This window comes from Salvelinus fontinalis, chromosome 3 (genome assembly GCF_029448725.1).
Source record: "Salvelinus fontinalis isolate EN_2023a chromosome 3, ASM2944872v1, whole genome shotgun sequence".
Classification (NCBI taxonomy): Eukaryota; Metazoa; Chordata; class Actinopteri; order Salmoniformes; family Salmonidae; genus Salvelinus; species Salvelinus fontinalis.
In genome coordinates, this window is record NC_074667.1 from 36,611,729 (window position 1) to 36,632,875 (window position 21,147).

The 21,147-nt window shown below is 43.1% G+C and overlaps 1 non-coding gene across 1 annotated transcript; it reads right to left on the reverse strand.

Moving 5' to 3' along the window:
• Positions 1 to 18,998: 18,998 nt before the first annotated feature.
• On the reverse strand, positions 18,999 to 19,073 carry trnag-ucc (transfer RNA glycine (anticodon UCC)). Its single transcript has one exon. It is a non-coding gene; the product is annotated as a tRNA-Gly (tRNA).
• Positions 19,074 to 21,147: the final 2,074 nt, after the last annotated feature.

Here is a 21,147-nt window from a genome sequence, read left to right on the forward strand (position 1 = left end):
TGTATGTGTGTCATTTTGTGTTAGTGGATGGCTCATTTTATTGTGGAAAACCTCATCCTCTTGTTTTACTGCTGCCTCCCAGATCTCAGCCTGAGCCAGTGTTGCGGCTGCCTCTCTATGAAGACTTAACGTGTCTAACTCAGCTTCAAATTTAGTTTTTTCTACTTCAATCCATGCCTCTCTGTCGACGAATGATGCATGGGCGCATGCTTCCTCTGCCCTGGCGTGGGCTCCACTGCCGTAGAAGTTGCTGTGCCAGCTGGTCACCTGCCTTTTTACTGTACTGTCCTCCTTTGAGTGTGTGTAACCGAAATTAGACAGCCAGCCATACTCCACTCAAAAACCATGTCAAGTGTCAGGATTAGATTGATGTACCGGTGTAAAAAGGCAATGCTTTTTGAAGGCAGAAACAACAAGGATGGCAAGAGAGTACATATTACTGTGCAGAAATTTGGTCAACTGATCCCAATGCTTCCTATGTCCTGTTTACAGGCACAGCACCACAGAAGAAGTACCATAGAATAAATGCCGTCAACAAGGTGTAATACAATAAATCAAGAAATGCGTACAACACCATAATGAGAGGCAGAAGATTAACCATTCAGAATTAATAGCTTCGAAGGTCACGTATTCAATCCCAGCGGTCGATACTTATTTTTTGCCTTTCCCAAACCTTAACCTGAACCTTAACCATTCGGAATGAATGCCTAAACTTACGTTTAAGTTTCAGATTTGACAGCTAAACTACAGCACCACGTGGCGTAATTAAAATGTCAAGCCATGGTTTAATTATGTTACAGCAGTTGTGCCATGGGTTGGTGTTTATTTGGAGATTGGGTTGCGCGCGCACACACACACACACACACACACACACACACACACACACACACACACACACACACACACACACACACACACACACACACACACACACACACACACACACACACACACACACACACACACTAGTGATGTGCAGGTTGACTCATAAGTGGTAAAAGAGGATGATTGCAATGCCGGCTATGTTATGTGTGACGATTGTGAGGCGCTATACAAATTCGACAGTCACAAGATGGGTATTCAAATAGGCCTATGGCATGTCAAGGGAACTGTAGCCCACTGTTTAGATGGGTTAAATAGAAAATGAAATCTGGACACTGACTTTATGTCTATAACCTCCCACACAGCCTTAATAATAACTCCTGCAGAATTAATAATTTCTTGCAGTAAAATGATACACAGGGTTGGGGAGTAACGGATTACATTCAACTGTAATACTGTAATACTTTCCCAGCAGAAATATTGCAATCAGATACTTTTGAACAACTAGATGATTATTTCGAGGATTACTTTTACATTTTAAATGTTTAAATGTTTTCTCAATGACATTCAAATCAGCATTGAAAAAAATGCGCAAATTTAAGTTTGTTCAACTTGAGTGAGCCTGACCACAAGTCAGGGACCACTACGATGACACACCAAATGGGTTTGATGGATCGCTTAAAAAGAGCAGGAATAGGCTTTTGTAGGCTACAGTCCAAACTATGTCTTCCAATGGTGCGACTGCAGTTGGCATCCAAAGATTATTCAACTTGAATCAACGCTTGGAGGTAAGGATGACAGCAGTGGTGTAGTCCACGGCTATACGGTCATCATTTATTATTGATATCTACATAGCGCATTGATGTGAATCACACTGATGCTTTCTCATTTATCTATTTGTGTCTTACAGATTGTGGTTGTTGTGGACAACTGTTTACAAATCTAAATGTGTATTTGAACCCAATAAGGCTTGAATTCAAGAAGTTTAAGCTGCCTATCAATCTGTCACGCCCTGACCTTAGTTCCTTTTTATGTCTCTATTTTGGTTTGGTCAGGGCGTGAGTTGGGGTGAGCATTCTATGTTTTGTGTTCTATGTTTTCTATTTCTCTGTGTTTGGCCGGGTGTGGTTCTCAATCAGAGGCAGCTAGATAGGACTGTTTCGTTTCATTCTCTTTGTTATTTTGTTTAGTGTTCTGTTTTTAATAAATTAACATGAACACTTACCCCGCTGCGCTTTGGTCCGACTACTCTTCATCTGACGACGAAAATCGTTACACAATCATTGTTTTTGAAACCAGTGGAAAGACAGTGAAAAATACGCTCTTGCAGCCTATGAAATAAAAGTGGGGCTTTTATTGCTCAATCTAATTCATGCTGATAAAAATAAGTCCATAGGCCTAATGGACACATGCTCAAACTCGCACAACCTCTTAAGGATCTGCCCCTTTTTTTCAATTTTCGCCTAAAATGACATACCCAAATCTAACTGCCTGTCACTCAGGCCCTGAAGCAAGGATATGTATATTTTTGGTACCATTTGAAAGGAAACACTTTGAAGTTTATGGAAATGTGAAAGGAATGTAAGATAATATAAAACAATAGATCTGGTAAAAGATAATACAAAGAAAAAAGCAACCGTTCTTTTGTATTGTTTTTGTACCATCTTTGTAAAGCGAGAGAAAGTCCATAATGTATTATTCCAGCCCAGCTGCAATTTAGATTTTGGCCTCTAGATTGTAGCAGTGTATGTGCAAAGTTTTAGACTGATCCAATGAACCATTTCATTTCCGTTCAAAATGTTGTATCAAAATTGCCCAAATGTGCCTAATTTGTTTATTAATAATTTTATATGTTCAAAACTGTGCACTCTCCTCAAACAATAGCCTGGTATTATTTCACTGTAATAGCTACTGTAAATTGGACAGTCCAGTTAGATTAACAAGAATTTAAGCTTTCTGACAATATCAGATATGTCTATGTCCTGGGAAATTTTCTTGTTACTTACAACCTCATGCTAATCGCATTAGCCTACATTAGCTCAACCATCCCATGAACGGGACACCGATCCCAAAAAAGTTTTAAGAAGGAAAGAAATTCCTCAAATTAACTTTTAACAAGGCACACCTGTTAATTGGAATGCATTCCAGGTGACTACCTCAGGAAGCTGGTTGAGAGCATGCCAAGAGTGTGCAAAGTTGTCATCAAGGCAAAGGGTGGATACTTTGAAGAATCTCAAATATAAAATATATTTTGATTTGTTTAACACTCTTTTGGTTACTACATGATTTCAGATTTGTTATTTCATAGTTTTGATGTCTTTATTATTCTACAATGTAGAACATTGTAAAAAATTAAGAAAAAAACGCTTGAATGAGTAGATGTGTCCAAACTTATGACTGTTACTGATTCTTCAACAATATAACTTATAAATGCCTCATGAGCTTAGTTCAACTCCTGAGTGGTGCAGCGGTCTAAGGCACTGCATCTCAGTTCTAGAGGCGTCACTACAGACCCTGGTTCGATCCCGGGCTGTATCATCACCAGCCGTGATCGGGAGTCCCATAGGATGGCACACAATTGGCCCAGCATCGTTTGGCCGGGGTATTCCGTTATTTCTTCACAGAAAATTGTTCCTGTTTTTAATTGTATTATTATTGTATTTTCTCCCTAGTCTCTAAATGTATTTGCTCCGCGAAAGATGACAGAAACAACTTTACCGATGTCAACTAGTTCTATCGATTCTATCAATCGATGACATTGTTCTGTTGAGCAAGGGTTTATTTAGTCTTCTAAGGCAACATACAGTATAATGACAAAAAAGACGCTACATGTATCTAATTATAGACAAGTTGACTAACAAATAGTGGAAATTATAAGCAGAAACATATCTAGTTCTGTCAAAAAATCGTTCTGCCGTCTTTGACTGTAGCCTATAGCGCATGTTCTATATTTGTGTGTTAGGGTTGGGTGCGGGTCTCAGATATTCACTTAATCACATAAAGTCAGGCGGTTGTGGATGGGTTATTAACAATTGAGAGCGGGTGCAGGTGAACAAACAGCTGACCCGTGCACCTCTAAAACACACACACACACACACACACACACACACACACACACACACACACACACACACACACACACACACACACACACACACACACACACACACACACACACACACACACACACACACACACACACACACACACACACACACACACACACACACACACAGTAATGTCTTACTACACTTGAGAGGACGTTTTGGGGACCAACAATTGATTCCCATTCAAAATCTTATTTTCCCAAACCCCGAAACCTAACCCTAACCTTAACTCCTAACCGTAGCCACTAACCTTAATTCTAACCTTAACCTTAATTCTAGCCCTAACACTAAACCTAACCCCTACGCCTAAAATAGCCTTTTTACACGTGAGGACTGGCAAAATGTCCTCACTTCTCTGAATTTTAGTTGGTTTACTACTCTTGTGAGGACTTCTGGTACTCACAAGTATAGTAAAACATGCACACACACGCACGCATGCGCACACACACACACACACACACACACACACACACACACACACACACACACACACACACACACACACACACACACACACACACACACACACACACACACACACACACACACACACACACACACACACACACACACACACACACAAATTTAGCTGCAGCCAAGATGCAGTGCAATATAAACAGCAGAGAAAGGGATGACAGAGAGAATGAGTTTACTGATGGATTGTCATACAGTGCTGCTTGAAAGTATGTGAACCCTACAGGGCTGGTCATGATTTTGCTATAAAATATAAAAATAAACATATACAATTCATATCTAAACCCCAATTCGTATTAAAGACATTCCAAGTAAATGCAGAAACAAATATTATATATTTTCATTATTTATTTAACAAACGTGGTTTATTTAACAATTGGATTTCGGTCAGGACTTTGACTTGGCCAATCCAAAACACAAATCTTCTTTCCCCTGAGCCATTCTTTGGTAGATTTGCTTGAGTGCTTTGGGTTGCTGTCTTGTTGGATGACCCATTTTCGGCCCAGCTTTAGCTCCTTGACTGATGGCCTGAGGTTCTGTTCAAGAATATCCTGGTACACCCCAGAATTCATGGAATGATGTGGACTCATCCAGGTCCAGAGGAGGAAAAGCAGGCCCAGATCTTGACATTCCCACCACCATGCTTGACTGTTGGGATAAGGTTATTTTGGTAGTAGGCAGTGTTGGGGTTTCGCCAAACATAGCGGTGTTGATTGTGACCAAAATGGTCAATTTTGGACTCATCGGTCCAGAGAATGGAATTCCAGAAACCTTCAGGTTTATCCAGGTGGTCTCTGGCAAAGTTAAGATGGGCAGTTTGGTTATTTTTTGACAGCAGAGGCTTCTTCCTAGCAACCCTCCCGTGAACGGCATTTCGATTCAGTGTTCTTCTTATTGTATGCAGCGAGGGAGGTCTGCAAATCTCTAGATTTTATGTTTAGGTTGGCTTTTATCTGATTTAATATTGTTCTTGAGGCTCTTGGGGATATTTCGGAAGGGTGTCCACTTCTAGACAGAGTTTCTGTCATGTTAAATGCTCTCCATTTGTAAATTATATGCCTCACAGTGGACTGATGGAGCTCAAATCTTTTTGAGATGATCGAATAGACTGATGTGCTGTCACTACCCTTGTCCTGATGTCCTCTGAGATCTCCTTTCCTCTCGGCTTGGTGTGCTTTGCATTCACCTGGATGGTTACACCAAACTGACCAGGTTTCTTATCTCTGGGTTTCTGTCGCGCCCAAACTCTTTCCTAATGATCTCTCCTTTGATTGCTTCATTTGGTACCCAATTATTTACCCACCTGAATCTACTTACCAACTTGATTTAACCAATGCAACAAAGGGTTCACTTATTTTTGCACCTGCACTAATTTCATTTTTCCCCCTACTACACACATGATTTCCTCTACACCATCATATGGTATTGGTAATTATAAACCTGTTATGTCAGATCAAAAATACTGGTTCTAATTAAATAAAAATGTAATTCATGGTACATACTTTCAAGCAGCACTGTACATTACTTTGTGATTTTACATCCAGTATGAGGCAGTGGGCTGCCAGGATGTTTAAAATGTTTGTGCATGTGTGTGTAGTACATGTGTATGTGTGTGTAGTACATGTGTATGTGTGTGTAGTACATGTGTGTGTGTGTGTGTGAGGAGGGAGTGCATATTCCTCTACAAGTGTGTCCAATGAGAGGTGAATAGTTTTCCTATATAAATGCCTATATAAATGCCGTGCTGTCACAGTGAACCTGCGCTGAACCCACCTCTGTCAACAACCATGACTGTCTTATTCCCCATTTTCCTTCTCTGCATTGCCTGCTCTCCCGTTAGAAAAAAAACACATGAAAAAAAATCAATCATGTTTCCTTTTTTTTTTTACACATTTTATTTCACATATTTATTTTTCACCACATCCAGCTACATCTGGGGTCCCATCCAGGGACCGACCAGGACCGAACCTGCTTTGCTTCAGAAGCGAACCAGCAGTGGGATGCAGGGTGATATGTTGCTGGAATAAATGTGCCAAAACCTGCAACTGGAAAAAAGCTAGCAAAAGCAAAGGCCAGGGTAACATAATCAAAGATAGGGAAAAATTAAGTAAAGAGGGAGGTGTTTTATTTATTTGATTTGATTTATATAATTGCATTATCATTTAAAAAAATCACTGAATCTATTTTTTTTGCAGCCATTTACAATTAATTTGTTCTCGTATTTTTTAGTATTATTTCCTTGCAGTATTTTGTTTTGCTATCAATACTTTTGGGTTTATGTTTTAATCATTCTTTTTGTTTGCAATAGTAAGAATTTTGTTCTCAACTTCAGAAGTTTTTCTTGATATGATTGGCACAAAAGTATGTCACTCACTAGAGGGTTGCACCATATAATAACACGATTATTCTATTAAAGGTGTTTAAAGCGGCAATCCTTAATTGAAACATCGACAAAATGTTTTCCCCGCCAGAGTTTCAGTAAAAAGCTGAGGGATGAGGCTGGAGAAATGCAACCACTCTCAAATCCATAGACTTTGCCATGGATGCAAGGGCTGACCATCCATGATATCAAAATTATAGCTTTAATGCAACAGCTGTGTCAGATTTCAAAAGCTTTACGGCAAAAGCACAATATTCAATAATCTGAGAACAGCGTTCAGCCACAAAAGGAAGCCATACAGTTACAAATTGTGCAGTCAACAAAACTCATAAAAAGCATTATAAATCTTCACTTTACTGATCTTCGTCGGAATGCACTCCCAGGACTCCCACTTCCACAAGAAATGTTTGTTTTGTTCGGTAGTGTCCATCATTTATATGTCAGGAAGCACGTACACTAAAAGCAGATGAAATGTCAAAAAGTTCCGTAACAATCAGTAGAAACTTGTCAAACGATGTATTGAATCAATCTTTAGAATGTTTTTAACATAAATCTTCAGTAACTTTCCAACCGGAGAATTACATTGACTTCAGATGTGCGATGGAACAGAGCTCCCTCTCATGTGAACGCGCATAGTCAGGGCATGGTCAGGTCATGATAAACCTGACTAATTCCTGTCTCCTTCGGCCCCACTTCACAGTAGAGGCATCAGACAAGGTTCTACAGACTGTTGACATCTAGTGGAAGCCGTAGGAAGTGCAAACTCATCCATATCCCACTGTGTATTCAATAGGGTCTTGGTTGAAAATCGATCAACCTCAGAATTCCCACTTCCTGTTTGGATTTTTTCTCAGGTTTCTGCCTGCCATATGAGTTCTGTTGTACTCACAGACATCATTCAAACAGTTTTAGAAACTTCAGAGTGTTTTCTATCCAATATGAATAATAATATGCATATATTAGCAACTGGGACTGAGGAGCAGTCAGTTTACTATGGGCACCTCTGTGCACCTTTCATCCAAGCTACTCAATACTGCCCCTGCAGCTATAAGAAGTTAACCATGTTTTTAGGTACCAATCATTCATTTATACATCCAAAAATGGATGTAGCAACTAAGGATTGCCCCTTTAACATGCAGTGACCTTCATACAGCAGAATTATGTCAACATTTGAATGTGATCCATTAATGTGCCCACCAAAAACTTATTCCGTCCACAGTTCCACAAATGCCCAACAAAATCGCTCCCTTGTTTTTAACATGTGAAATCGTAACTTTCACTTGTGAAACTGCAATTCATGTTACTCTAAATTTAATACATGTGTAAATATGGTTTAACCTGTGAGATTTAAGCTAAACATGTGAAAACAGCTATTTCACATGTAAAGAAATCGACTTCTTCCTCACTGCCCCTCTCTCATTACATCGCTCACTTTACTCTGTCCCCTTTCCTTACTCTCCCTTTTTCTTTCACTCTCACTTTCTGGTTCCTCTGCATGTCCCTAGCTCCATTTTTAAAAATCTCTCTAATTGTACCCTGATGAAGACAGCTTGTCTGTCGAAACGTTGGTAATTAAATATTTTTGCATCTGAGCTCCTAGAGTGTGCGGCTCTCCTTTATTTTCTAGTTTTCTACTCCGCTAGCCAGCACCTCGCCTACATAGGTGTGCGTTTCTTTTTTCTTCTAAAAATCTCTCTAAAACATTTTTTTTACAGCATTCACCCACCTGATCCCTTCCTTACATATCCATCTTTCTTTCTCTCTCTCTCTCTCTCTCTCTCTCTCTCTCTCTCTCTCTCTGTAACTCCTTGCGATCATTTGGAATGTTCTGGTCTTACAAAAAAGTCACTCTTAATCAGAAGAACCTGGCATATTTTGGCAATGAGCTACACTTATGGTAATTCAATCAGACATGAGCGAGAGGGAGAGGGTTGGTAGAAAGGGGGCATGAGGAGGATAGTGAGTGTAAGAAGGGGAAAATAAGGGATTGAGAAAAACAGGGAGGAAAAATGAGAAAGAGGTGGGAGGGAGGAAGAGAGGGGGAGTAAGAGGTTGAACAGTTGATAGCCAGTTTGATCCACATGTTGAAATGATTGTTTAATTAAGCAGATCTGTGTGAGCTCTAGGAAGAGTCTTGGTGGTTCAAAACTTCTTCCATTTAAGAATGATGGAGGCCACTGTGTTCTTGGGGACCTGCAATGCTACAGACATTTTTTGGTACCCTTCCCCAGATCTGTGCCTCAACACAATCCTGTCTCAGAGCTCTACGGACAATTCCTTTGACCTCATGGCTTGGTTTTTGCTCTGACATGCACTGTCAACTGTGGGACATTATATAGACAGGAATGTGCCTTTCCAAATCATGTCCAATCAATTGAATTTACCACTGTTGGACTCCAATCAAGTTATAGAAACATCCCAGAGGATGATCAATGGAAACAGGATGCACCTGAGCTCAATTTCGAGTCTCATAGCAAAGTATCTGAATACTAATGTAAATAAGTTATTTCTGTTTTTATTTGTAATAAATTTGCTAAAAATGAATGAATAAAAATAAAATGCTTGGTAATTACAGGGTATTGTATTCATACTGATGAGGATTTTATTTTATTTTATCAATTTTAGAATAAGGCTGTAACATAACAAAATGTGGAAAAAGTCTGAATACTTTCTGAATGCATTGTATGTCTCTCTGTGTCTGTCTGTCTCTATTGAGGGGAAGGCAACACCATTAAACACCCATTGACACTAGAACAACTTACTTTAAATGTTTTTCTGTGTGAGAGAGCGAAAGAGCGAAAGAGCAAAAGAGCGAGAGCGAGAGCGAGAGAGAGAGGGAGCAAGATAAATAGTGAGTGCTGAATAAAATCGTTTTCTTTAAAAGTGTCTCTATAAATGTGTGTTTCTACATTTCCTGTCTGCTTATATTTTGTATTTGTATGGCTGTCTTTTCCATGTCTGCATATGTGAAGTGCATGCCTGAGTGTGTGTCTATATAATGTATGGGTGGGTACATCATGTGTGTGTCGGTGCGTGTGTGAGAGCGATGATGGAGGCTGCGATGGCAAGGCGGTAGAGCTGGAAGCACAGCGTGTTTTGCAGGTGTGTGTGTTGGCAGCAGTTTCTGTTGAGTTACAAAGCCCTCTGTAATTATCAGCATGCCCTGTCACAGCATGTTTTGACAAAACTCATACCCAGAGTGTCTCCATATCACAAACACACTTATTCATGCATATATGCACACACAGAAAAGGTACACGCGAGCGCGCGTGCGCACGCACACACACAGGCACGGTCACACATGTTCAAAAGAAAAAACACATCAGTCAATGCATAGGGAAACATAGGGAATGCTGTAAAAACACTAATCCACACAAACACACAGTCAAGGAACTCACACCCTTTCACTCCCTGATCTGTTTCACCTGTTCCTGTGAATTTCTCCCCCCCTCTAAGTGTCGCTTATTTTCCCCAGTGTATTTATCCCTGTGTTTCCTGTCTCTTTGTGCCAGTTCATCTTGTATGTTTAGTCAAGTCAACCAGCGTGTTTTTCCCGTACTCCTTTTGCTATTCTCCTTTTTCTAGTCCTCCCGGTTTTGACCCTTGCCTGTTTCTGGACTCTGTACACACTTGTCTGACTATTCTGACTGTCTTGACCATGAGCCTGTCTGCCACTCTGTACCTCCTGGACTCTGATCTGGTTTTGACCTTTTTGCCTGTCCACGACCATTCTCTTACCTACACCTTTGGATTATTAAACATTGTAAGACTCCAACCATCTGCCTCTTGGGTCTGCATCTGGGTCTCGCCTTGTGCCTTGATAGTACGAACTGGCCATTACAGACCCAGCAGACTTGGACCAGCTCCGCCACGAGGTCTAACTGCAGGGAGCCACAATTAGGAGACATGAGGAGTTGGTACAGGGCCTTTTGGAAGGGCTCAGGTCCTTGACGGAATGCCACAACCATGGGTTAAAGGCTATTATGGAGCAAATCAGGGAGTTAGCTCAGAGGCTGCCCACCACCTCTGAAAAGCCCCAATCACCCAGTCATTTCCCCCCTACCTGTGGTGAGTTTGTACAGCCTATCCCAGCTCCCCGGGAACCCCGCTTACCTCCTCCGGAGCGATATTTGGGGAATGCTGGTACCTGCCGGGGTTTTCTTTCTCAGGGGTTTTCTTTCTCAGTGCTCACTTATTTTTGAGCTACAGCCATTTTTATTTCCTTCAGACAGATCGAAGATATCGTAAATTATTACGCTAATGTCGGGAAGGGTGCTCTCCTGGGCTATGGCAGTTTGGGAGCAACAATCTGACATTTGTGGTCATCTGGAGGAATTCATGGCAGAAGTGAGAAAGGTACTTGAGTCTCCGGTTTCCGGGAGAAAGGTGGCCAGTAAACTGCTTGACTTACGTCAAAACTCCCGTAGTGTGGCAGACTACGCGGTTGATTTTCGCACATTGGTCGCAGAGAGTGCCTGGAATCCGGAGTCTCTTTCGATACTTTTTTGCGCGGATTATCTGAGGAGGTAAAGAATGAGCTAGCTGCTCGGGAATTGCCGATGGATCTCGACTCCCTTACCATTAAAATTGATGGATGCCTAAGGGAACGCAAGAGCGAGAGGAGGTCAGTTCTCGGGCACACTCGTGCACCTGCTATGGTGCATTCACCTCCAAGGGAATCCGGAAGTTTCCGAAGGCAGCTCTTCCGAGAGGATTTGAAGCCACCCGAGCCCTCACGGGAATCTACAACGGGTGAGTTGGATATTCCTGAACCTATGCAATTGGGGGAGAGCTAGGTTATCAGTTGGGGAACGCTCACGACGGATGAATAATGTCTGTACTGTGGAGGGGCAGGACATTTTATAGCTACCTGCTCTATTAGGAAACCCTTGTCTCTAGTGGGTACCATTACTATGGTGAGTCAGACTGGGAGTTCTCTAATTCCCATCACCCGCACACCCCTTTTTGCTCTTGTGCTGTCGTGCTCATTGACTCTGGGGCTGATGAATGTCTTATGGATGCCACTATTGCTACGAAGCTTGGTATTTCCACTCAGCCTCTCTCTGTTCCCATGGATGCTTGGGCACTGGACGGCCGCTCTACAGGGGAAGTCACCCATAGTACTGTGCCAGTTCAATTACGGGTTTCTGGTAACCACAGCGAGACAATAGAGTTCCTCCTCATTGCATCTCCCAATGTTCCGGTTGTTTTGGGATTTTCCTGGCTTCAAAAGCACAATCCGATGATTGATTGGACCACAAGCTCCATCCTGGGTTGGAGCCCATTTTTCCATTCCCACTGCCATAAAGCAGCACAGCCTTCCTCAAGTCGTCTTCCTCGGGATGTTAGCAAGACTGTGGATGTCTCTGCTATCCCCACAGAATACCATGACCTCCTGGAAGTGTTCAGTAAGGCACATGCTACTTCCCTTCCCCCGCACCGTCCTTATGATTGTGCCATTGATCTTCTCCCAGGCACTACACCACCTCGGGGTCGATTGTATTCTCTGTCTGGACCAGAGACCAAAGCTATGGAGGAATACATAGAGGAGTCTCTGACCACTTGGGCTGTCGGGCCGTCTGCATCTCCTGCCAGCGCAGGGTTTTTCTTTGTGGAGAAGGACAAGACCCTGCGTCCGTGCATTGACTAGCGGGGACTTAAGGACATTACTGTCAAGAATCGTTATCCCTACCTCTCCTCTCCTCGGCGTTTGAACCTCTCCAGGGCGCCACCATATTTTCCAATTTGGACCTTCGAAGTGCCTACCACCTAGTTCGGATATCTTTCAACACAGCCAGTGGACAGCCTTCAACACAGCCAGTGGACATTATGAGTACCGGGTCATGCCATTTGGTCAATGATGTGCTTCGGGACAGGCTAAACTGGTTTGAGTTTGTGTACCTTGACGACATCCTGTTTTTTTCCTGATCTGCACAAGAACATGTTCTTCATGTCAGACATTTCCTTCAGCGCAGAACCAACTGCTCGTGAAAGCCGAGAAGTGTGAGTTCCACTGCTCTACAATCACCTTTCTGGGATATTTCATTGCTGAGGGCAATGTTGAGATGGATCCTGCAAAGGTGAAAGCAGTGGTGGATTGGCCTCAACCAACATCCAGGGTGCAGTTGCAATGGTTTCTTGGGTTTGCAAACTTCTATGGCTGTTTCATTCGGGACTACAGCACCCTGGCGTCTCCCCTCTCGGCACTCACCTCTCCCAAGGTACCGTTCAAATGGTCTCCAGCTGTCGACAAAGCCTTTGTGGATCTGAAGCATCGGTTCACAACAGCACCCATCCTCATCCATCCAGACCCCTCGCGTCAATTTGTGGTGGAAGTGGATGCTTCGGATGTTGGAGTGGGGGCCATCCTGTCCCAGCGATCTGCCCAGGACCAGAAGCTTCATCCCTGTGCCTTCCTGTCCCATTGTCTCAATCCTGCTGAAAGGAACTATGATTTTGGCAACCAAGAACTCTTGGCGGTGAAGATGGCGTTGGAAGAGTGGAAGCACTGGCTGGAAGGAGCAGAACATCCATTCCTGGTCTGGACCGACCATAAAACCTGGAATATCTCCGTACAGCCAAGCACCTCAACTCCAGGCAGGCCCAGTGGGCCCTCCTGTTCACCAGATTTAACTTCACCATCTCCTACCGCCCAGGGTCAAATAGACAGGTATGCCTACTCTCCCTGAAACCATTCTCCCTACCTCATGCCTTGCTGCCACTGTGGATTGGGGTATTGAGAACCTGGTCCACGAGGCACAACACTCCCAGCCTGGACCTGAAGGGGGCCCGGCTAACCGGCTGTTTGTCCCTAATCCAGTCCGGTCCCGTGTCCTGGAATGGGCTCATTCTTCCAGGCGGACCTGTCATCCAGGGTCCCGTCGTACACTAGCCTTCCTCCGACAACATTTCTGGTGGCCCACAATTGTTCCTGACGTTTCTGCCTTCGTCGCCAAATGCGCAGTGTGTGCTCAGAACAAGACTCCACGGCAAGCTCCTTCTGGCCTCCTTCAGTCACTACCGGTCCCTCATTGTCCCTGGTCTCATATATCTCTGGACTTTGACAATGGGCTCCCTCCGTCTGATGGCAATACTGTCATTCTGACAGTAGTCGATCGGTTCTCCAAGACCGCCCATTTCATCCCTCTCCCCAAACTACCTTCTGCCATGGAGACGGCCAAGCTTATGGTGCAGCATGTCTTCCAGACCCATGGACTCCTGGTGGACATGGTCTCAGATCGGGGTCCTCAGTTCTCGTCTCAGTTCTGGAAGGCATTCTGCGCCCTTATTTGGTCGTCGGCCAGCCTGTCATCCGGATTCCATCCCCAAACTAACGGTCAGTCGGAGCGAGCCAACCAAGACCTGGGGACCAACTTTTTCCATTGAAAAGAAAAATTGACTTGATTTTCATTTTGTCACATGCACAGGGTCGCAGATGTAGTTGCAGTGTCTCAACCAACCCCACTTCCTGGAGCCGTCAACTAGTCTGGGTGGAGTATGCCCGGATCACTTTTACACCCTTCCCAGTTCTGCCACGGGACTCTCCCCTTTCGAGTGCTCCATGTGGTATCAGCCTCAACTCTTCCCGGAACAAGAGCAGGAGGTCAGCGTACCCTCGGCCCAGATGTTTTTCCGCAGCTGTCGACGTACCTGGAGAAGAGCCAGGGCGGCTATTCTCAAGACCAACTCCAGGTATCGTCGACAAGCTGCTGGACCCCAGCTCCCCGCTACCGCATTAGGCAGAGGGTATGGCTTTCCACTCGGGATCTGCCCCTTCGGGTAGAGTCCCGCAAGCTGTCTCCCTGGTTTATTGGTCCTTTTCCCATCTCCAGATTCAACTGCTGTCCATCTTGTGTTACCCTGTACCCTCCGTATTCACCCTATCTTCCATGTGTCTAGGATTAAGCCTGTGTCTCACTGTCCTTTGTCTTCTGTCTCCAGGCCCATCCCTCCCCCTGGGTTATCGGTGGCCAGCCAGCGTATACGGTAAGATGCCTCCTGACGGTTCGGCCACGGGGCAGTTGTTTCCAATACCTGGTTGACTGGGAGGGTTATGGCCCGGAGGAGAGGAGCTGGGTCCCTGTTAAAGACATCTTGAACCCGGCCCTCATAGCCGATTTCCGCCGACACACCGGTCAGCCAGGTGGGACGCTAGGTGGTGTCCCTGGGGGGGTACTGTTACGCCCTGATCTGTTTCACCTGTTCCTGTGATTTTCTCCACCCCTCCAGGTGTCACTTATTTTCCCCAGTGTATTTATCCCTGTGTTTCCTGTCTCTCTGTGCCAGTTCGACTTGTATGTTTAGTCAAGTCAACCAGCGTGTTTTTCCCATACTCCTTTTTCTAGTCCTCCCGGTTTTGACCCTTGCCTGTTTCTGGACTCTGTACCCGCCTGTCTGACCATTCTGACTGCCTTGACCATGAGCCTGTCTGCCACTCTGTACCTCCTGGACTCTGATCTGGTTTTGACCTTTTTGCCTGTCCACGACCATTCTCTTGCCTACACCTTTGGATTATTAAACATTGTAAAACTCTAACCATCTGCCTCATGTCTCTACATCTGGGTCTCGCCTTGCGCCTTGATACACCCAGACTCTCCAAAGAAGAAACTTAGGCAATAGATTACAGTTCACAATAAAATAAGAAGAACATCTACGGACACCATAGACACAACACATACCATCACCCAAAACACAATCCGGACTCGCTGACAAAAACACATAAAAACACCACTACACTATTATGTTTGTGGATACTCCAGAAGGGCTTATTGCTTGTGGGGCTCCTGAGTGGTGCAGCGGTCTAAGGCACTGCATCTCAGTGCTAGAGGTGTCACTACAGACCCTGGTTCAATTCCAGACTCTATCACAACTTGCTGTGATTGGGAGTCCCATAGGGCGGTGCACAATTGGCCCAGCTTTGTTAGGGTTTGGCTGGGATAGGCCATCATTGTAAATAATAATTTGTTCTAAACTGACTTGCCTGGTTAAATATATGAATTGTTGTACAGTTCTTTTTTTATTTGCCAACAGCGCCCTCTAGTAGGAGAAAGATGAACTGCCCAACTGGCTTCCCAATTTAGAGAATGGCTAGGGTCCGTTTCTACCATTGTCCCTGAAGTGTGCAATCATTCACTCCCCCTTGTGGATTAAAAAGGAATGGAGTGGTTTAATAAATATACATATAACGCATATCATTTTTTCCTTTGAAACATTTTTTTACTTGATTTTAATTTTGTCACATGCACAAGGTCGCAGATGTAGTTCCAGTGTGGCCAGAAAATTCTTAAGCACCGAGTTCCAACAGTGCAGGTGTGAATAAAACAACAACAAAAATACAAATGAAAATATATACATGTTTATTACTGTGACAATGATAAATATAAATAAATGTCCATTGGATTGTGGGCAGGGTAATTGTCCATTGAGGAGGGAGGGAAAAATAAAATGTCCATAGGGGAGCTGTGCGCCCGGCCCACCACAGGAGTCGCTAGAGCGCGATGGGACAAGGAGATCCCGGCCTGCCAAACCCTCCCCTAACTCGGACGACGCTGGGCCAATTATGCAGCGCATCAAGGGTCTCCCGCTCGCGGCCGGATCGAACCCGGGTCTGTAGTGCCTTAGACCGCTGCGACACTCGGGAGGCCATTATTACTGTTTTACTTTTCTATATTTCTATATTTTCTTTCTCTCTGCATTGTTGGGAAGGGCCCACAAGTAAGCATTTCCCTCTTAGTCTACACCTATTACTTACGAAGCATGTGACGAATTAAATTCCATCTAGCCCTACACCAATTACAACGCTTTAAATCCATGAAGGGGAGTAAACATCATCTGTCCATGTAAAGACAATGTACACATTTGCATTTCTACATACTGAATTGACATTTACACTTTCCTTTAATTATCATCCACTTAATCAGAAAGTATCAAGTAAATTACAAAATGTTGTGAAAATGCATCAGAAGAATTCCCACTAGAGAGCATCATGTCAACTATGGCAAATAGCCTAGTTGTTCCCGGTCAGGAACCTAGGTCAAGCATATCTCATAGCCCAACCTATATCTAGACCAAAGTAGTCTCTGGTAATGGTCAGGAAAACTTATGATGACCCTACAAATACAGCCCAATAAGTAATCCCTCGCAACTATAGGCTACAGTTGGTGAAACAGTATATATATGTATGTGTTTACAATATAGTCTACACACAGAGCTATGAAATCAATTGCTAAAATTGATTTAACAATTATTTTTGTGCCATTCTTGTAAATCATTGTGATTAACGGTGATTAACTGCAATGGTTAACTTATTAAATGTAGTAACGGCAATTGATTTAACTTCTGAAAAATGACTCGATTCAAATGAACTCTCATATTCTTAATGAATTACGAAACTATAGGCACAGTACATTACTGCTACATAGAAAATTATAAATTAAAACTTTTATGAATTAAATTGTTTAATGGCTACGTTTGTGTAGCCTATAACTTTATTGCTTGTGCTATATTCAATATTGTCACAAAGAGAGGTCTTATATAACATTATGGATACCATTCCATCGGTCAAGTCTGTCATAAACAAAGTTTAAAGCATCTGCATCACATCATGACCTCTTATTTCAAAATCCGTCAAACTTCTATGATGTTCCATTTTAAAAGGAATGTTTTGTCACGTGTATGTTGTGCTTATGGATGTGTAATTTGCCAATTCTGAATATGAGTAGATATAAATAGTTTCTAAATTACTGTAAACTGTAGAAATTTCGTGACATTATGTGGGTAATTACCCAAAGAGCGCAGTTTCATGTATGGTTATACGACCAATGTCTGAAACATGACAATGACGAATGACTCGATATACGTTTCTTGAATCGAAAACAACGTGCTCTCAAACTTGTGCTATATGACACGCATAGAATCCACCTACTGCCCTGCTAAACCATAAAGTTCCACCACGGAGTGGCGCTGCTTCATTACGAATAACACGTGAGGACATGCTCTGGTGCTCTGGTTGTCACGACATTGTCTACACGTGCTGGGCTCTAACCACAGAGAACACTTAACACAAATTAACCCATTAAGACCAATTGTATGATAATGTTTTATAACCTAGGTGTAAAGCATCTGCGTCACTTATGACATCTTTATTCAAAATCGAACGTATAAAAACACCCTCAGACACAACACTGAGGCTGCTAATCAATCCACATACTGATAACTCACACACACACAAAGACATATCAACATCTTCAAAAGCACAAATACATCAGTCAATGCATAGAAACATTTGGAAAACAGTTTCTTCTTTGGAGAGTCTGGCTTTGAGTTCCTTGACTTTGTGTGGATTAGTGTTTTTACCAAAGCAACAGACTGACAATAGAATAAATAAGACACCATCACAAAAAGAATGAAAACAAAGTGATGGACACAACACACGTTTTTTAAAATGTTAAACCCTTTATATAACAAGGCAAGTCAGTTAAGAACAAACTCTTATTTACAATGACAGCCTACCAGGGAACAGTGGGTTGTTCAGGGGCAGAAAGACATATTTTTACATTGTCAGCTTGGGGATTCAATCCGGCAACCTTTTGGTTACTGTTCCCAACACTCTAACCACTAGGCTACCTGCAGCCTCGACATATCATTACCCAACACACAATCATTCACAAAAATACTTATTTTCTGTTTTAATTTGTCAACAGCTACCTAGAATCAAAAAGATAAACTGCCCAATGCTGTAGGAATTCCAACTTGGTTCCCAATGTAGAGAATGGCTAGGGTCCGTTTATACCCTTCCCTGAAATGTGCACTGATTCATTCCCCCTCGTGGATTGAAAAGGAAGGAACCTTATTAAGAAATATATTTATATATTTATAACAATATATTTATTGTTTCCATTGAACAAGACAACTACAGATAATCCCTACACCAATCCAATGCTTTAAATCCATGAAGGGGACAAGTATTGCACACTTCAGGGAGAAGGGGTAGAGAGTCAGTCCACCAGAGAGAATGAGAGAGCAACATGTGTCCATGTATATCTCATAGCCCAGCCTATAACTAGACCAAAGTAGTCCCTGGGCATGGTCAGGAAAACATATGATGACCCTACAAATACAGCCCAATAAGTAGTCCCTAATTTACATTTACGTCATTTAGCAGACACTCTTATCCAGAGCGACTTACAAATTGGAAAGTTCATACATATTCATCCTGGTCCCCCCGTGGGAATTGAACCCACAACCCTGGCGATGGAAGCACCATGCTCTACCAACTGAGCCACATAGGCTACATTTTGTGAAACAGTATGTACACTGAACAAAAATATAAACGCAACATATAAAGTGTTGGTGCCATGTTTCATGAGCTGAAATAAAAGATCCCCGAAATTTTCAATATGCATAAAAATCTTATTTCTCTCAAATTTTGTGCACACATTTGTTTACGATAATGAGCATTTCTCCTTTGCCTAGATAATCCATCCACCTGGCAGGTGTGGCATATCAAGAAGCTGATTAAACAGCATGATCATTACACAGGTACACCTTGTGCAGGGGACAATAAAAGGCCACTCTAAAATGTGGAGTTTTGTCACACAACACAATGCCAAAGATGTCTCAAGATTTAAGGGAGAGTGCAATTGGCATGCTGACTGCAGGAATGTCCACCAGAGTTATTGAGTGTTAATTTCTTTACCATAAGCCGTTTTTTGGGAATTTGGCAGTACGTCCAACTGGCCTCACAACTGCAGACCACGTGTAACCACGTCAGCCCAGGACCTCCACATCCGGCTTCTTCACCTGTCACGTTGTAAACAGAGTGCCCCATGGTGACGGTGGGGTTATGGTATGGGCAGATTTGAATTTGAATGCACAGAGATACCATGATGAGATCCTGAGTCCCATTGTAGTGCAATTCATACGCCACCATCACCTCATGTTTCAGCATGATCATGCAAGGATCTGTACACAATTCCTGGGAGCTGAAAATATCCCAGTTCTTCCATGGCCTGCTTACTCACCAGACGTCACCCGTTGAGCATGTTTGGGATGCTCTGGATCGACGTGTACGACAGCGTGTTCCAGTTCCCGCCATTATCCAGCAACTTCGCACAGCCATTGAAGAGGAGTGGGACAACATTCCACAGGTCATAATCAACAGCCTGATCAACTTGATGCGAAGGAGCTGTGTGCTGCATGAGGCAAATGGTGGTCACATCAGATACCGAGTGATTTTCTGAACCACGCCCCCAATTTTTTTTAAGGTATCTGTGACCAACAGATGCATATCTCTATTCCCAGTCATGTGAAATCCATAGATTAGGGCCTAATGAATTCATTTAAATTGACTGATTTCCTTATAATCAAATTGAATTTTATTGGTCACATACACATGGTTAGCAGATGTTATTGTGCGTGTAGTGAAATGCTTTTGGTCCTAGTTCCGACAGTGCAGCAATATCCAACAAGTAATCTAACATTTCCACAACAACTACCCAAATACACACACATCTAAGTAAAGGAATGGAATAAGAATATATACACATAAATATATGGATGAGCAATGACAGAGTGGCATAGGCAAGATGCAATAGATGGTACAAAAAACAGTATATACATATGAGATGAGTAAGGCAAGATATGTAAACATTATTAAAGTGGCAATATTAAAGTGACTAGTGATCCATTTATTAAAGTGGCCAATGAGTTCAAGTCTGTATGTAGGCAACAGCCTCTAGATGGCTGTTTAACAGTCTGATGGCCTTGAGATAGAAGCTGTTTTTCAGTCTACTGACCTCGCCTTCTGGATGGTAGTGGGATAAACAGGCAGTGGCTTCGGTGGTTGTTGTCCTTGATGATATTTTTGGCCTTCCTGTGACATCGGGTGCTGTAGGTGTCCTGGAGAGCAGGTAGTTTTCCCCCGGGGATGCGTTGTGCAGACCGCACCACCCTCTGGAGAGCCTTGCAGTTGTGGGCAGTGTAGTTGCCATACCAGGCGGGGATACAACCCGACAGAATTCTCTCAATTGTGCATCTGTAAAAGTTTGTGAGGGTTTTAGGTGACAAGCCAAATTTCTTCAGCCTCCTGAGGTTGAAGAGGCGCTGTTGCGCCTTCTTCACCACACTGTCTGTGTGGGTGGACCATTTCAATTTGTCCATGATGTGTACGCCGAGGAACTTAAAGCTTTCTACCTTCTCCACTGCTGTCCCGTTGATGTGGATAGGGGGGTGCTCCCTGCTGTTTCCTGAAGTCCACGATCATCTCCTTTGTTGACTTTGAGTGAGAGGTTGTTTTCCTGACACCACACTCCGAGTGCCCTCACCTCCTCTCTGTAGACTGTCTCGTCATTGTTGGTCATCAAG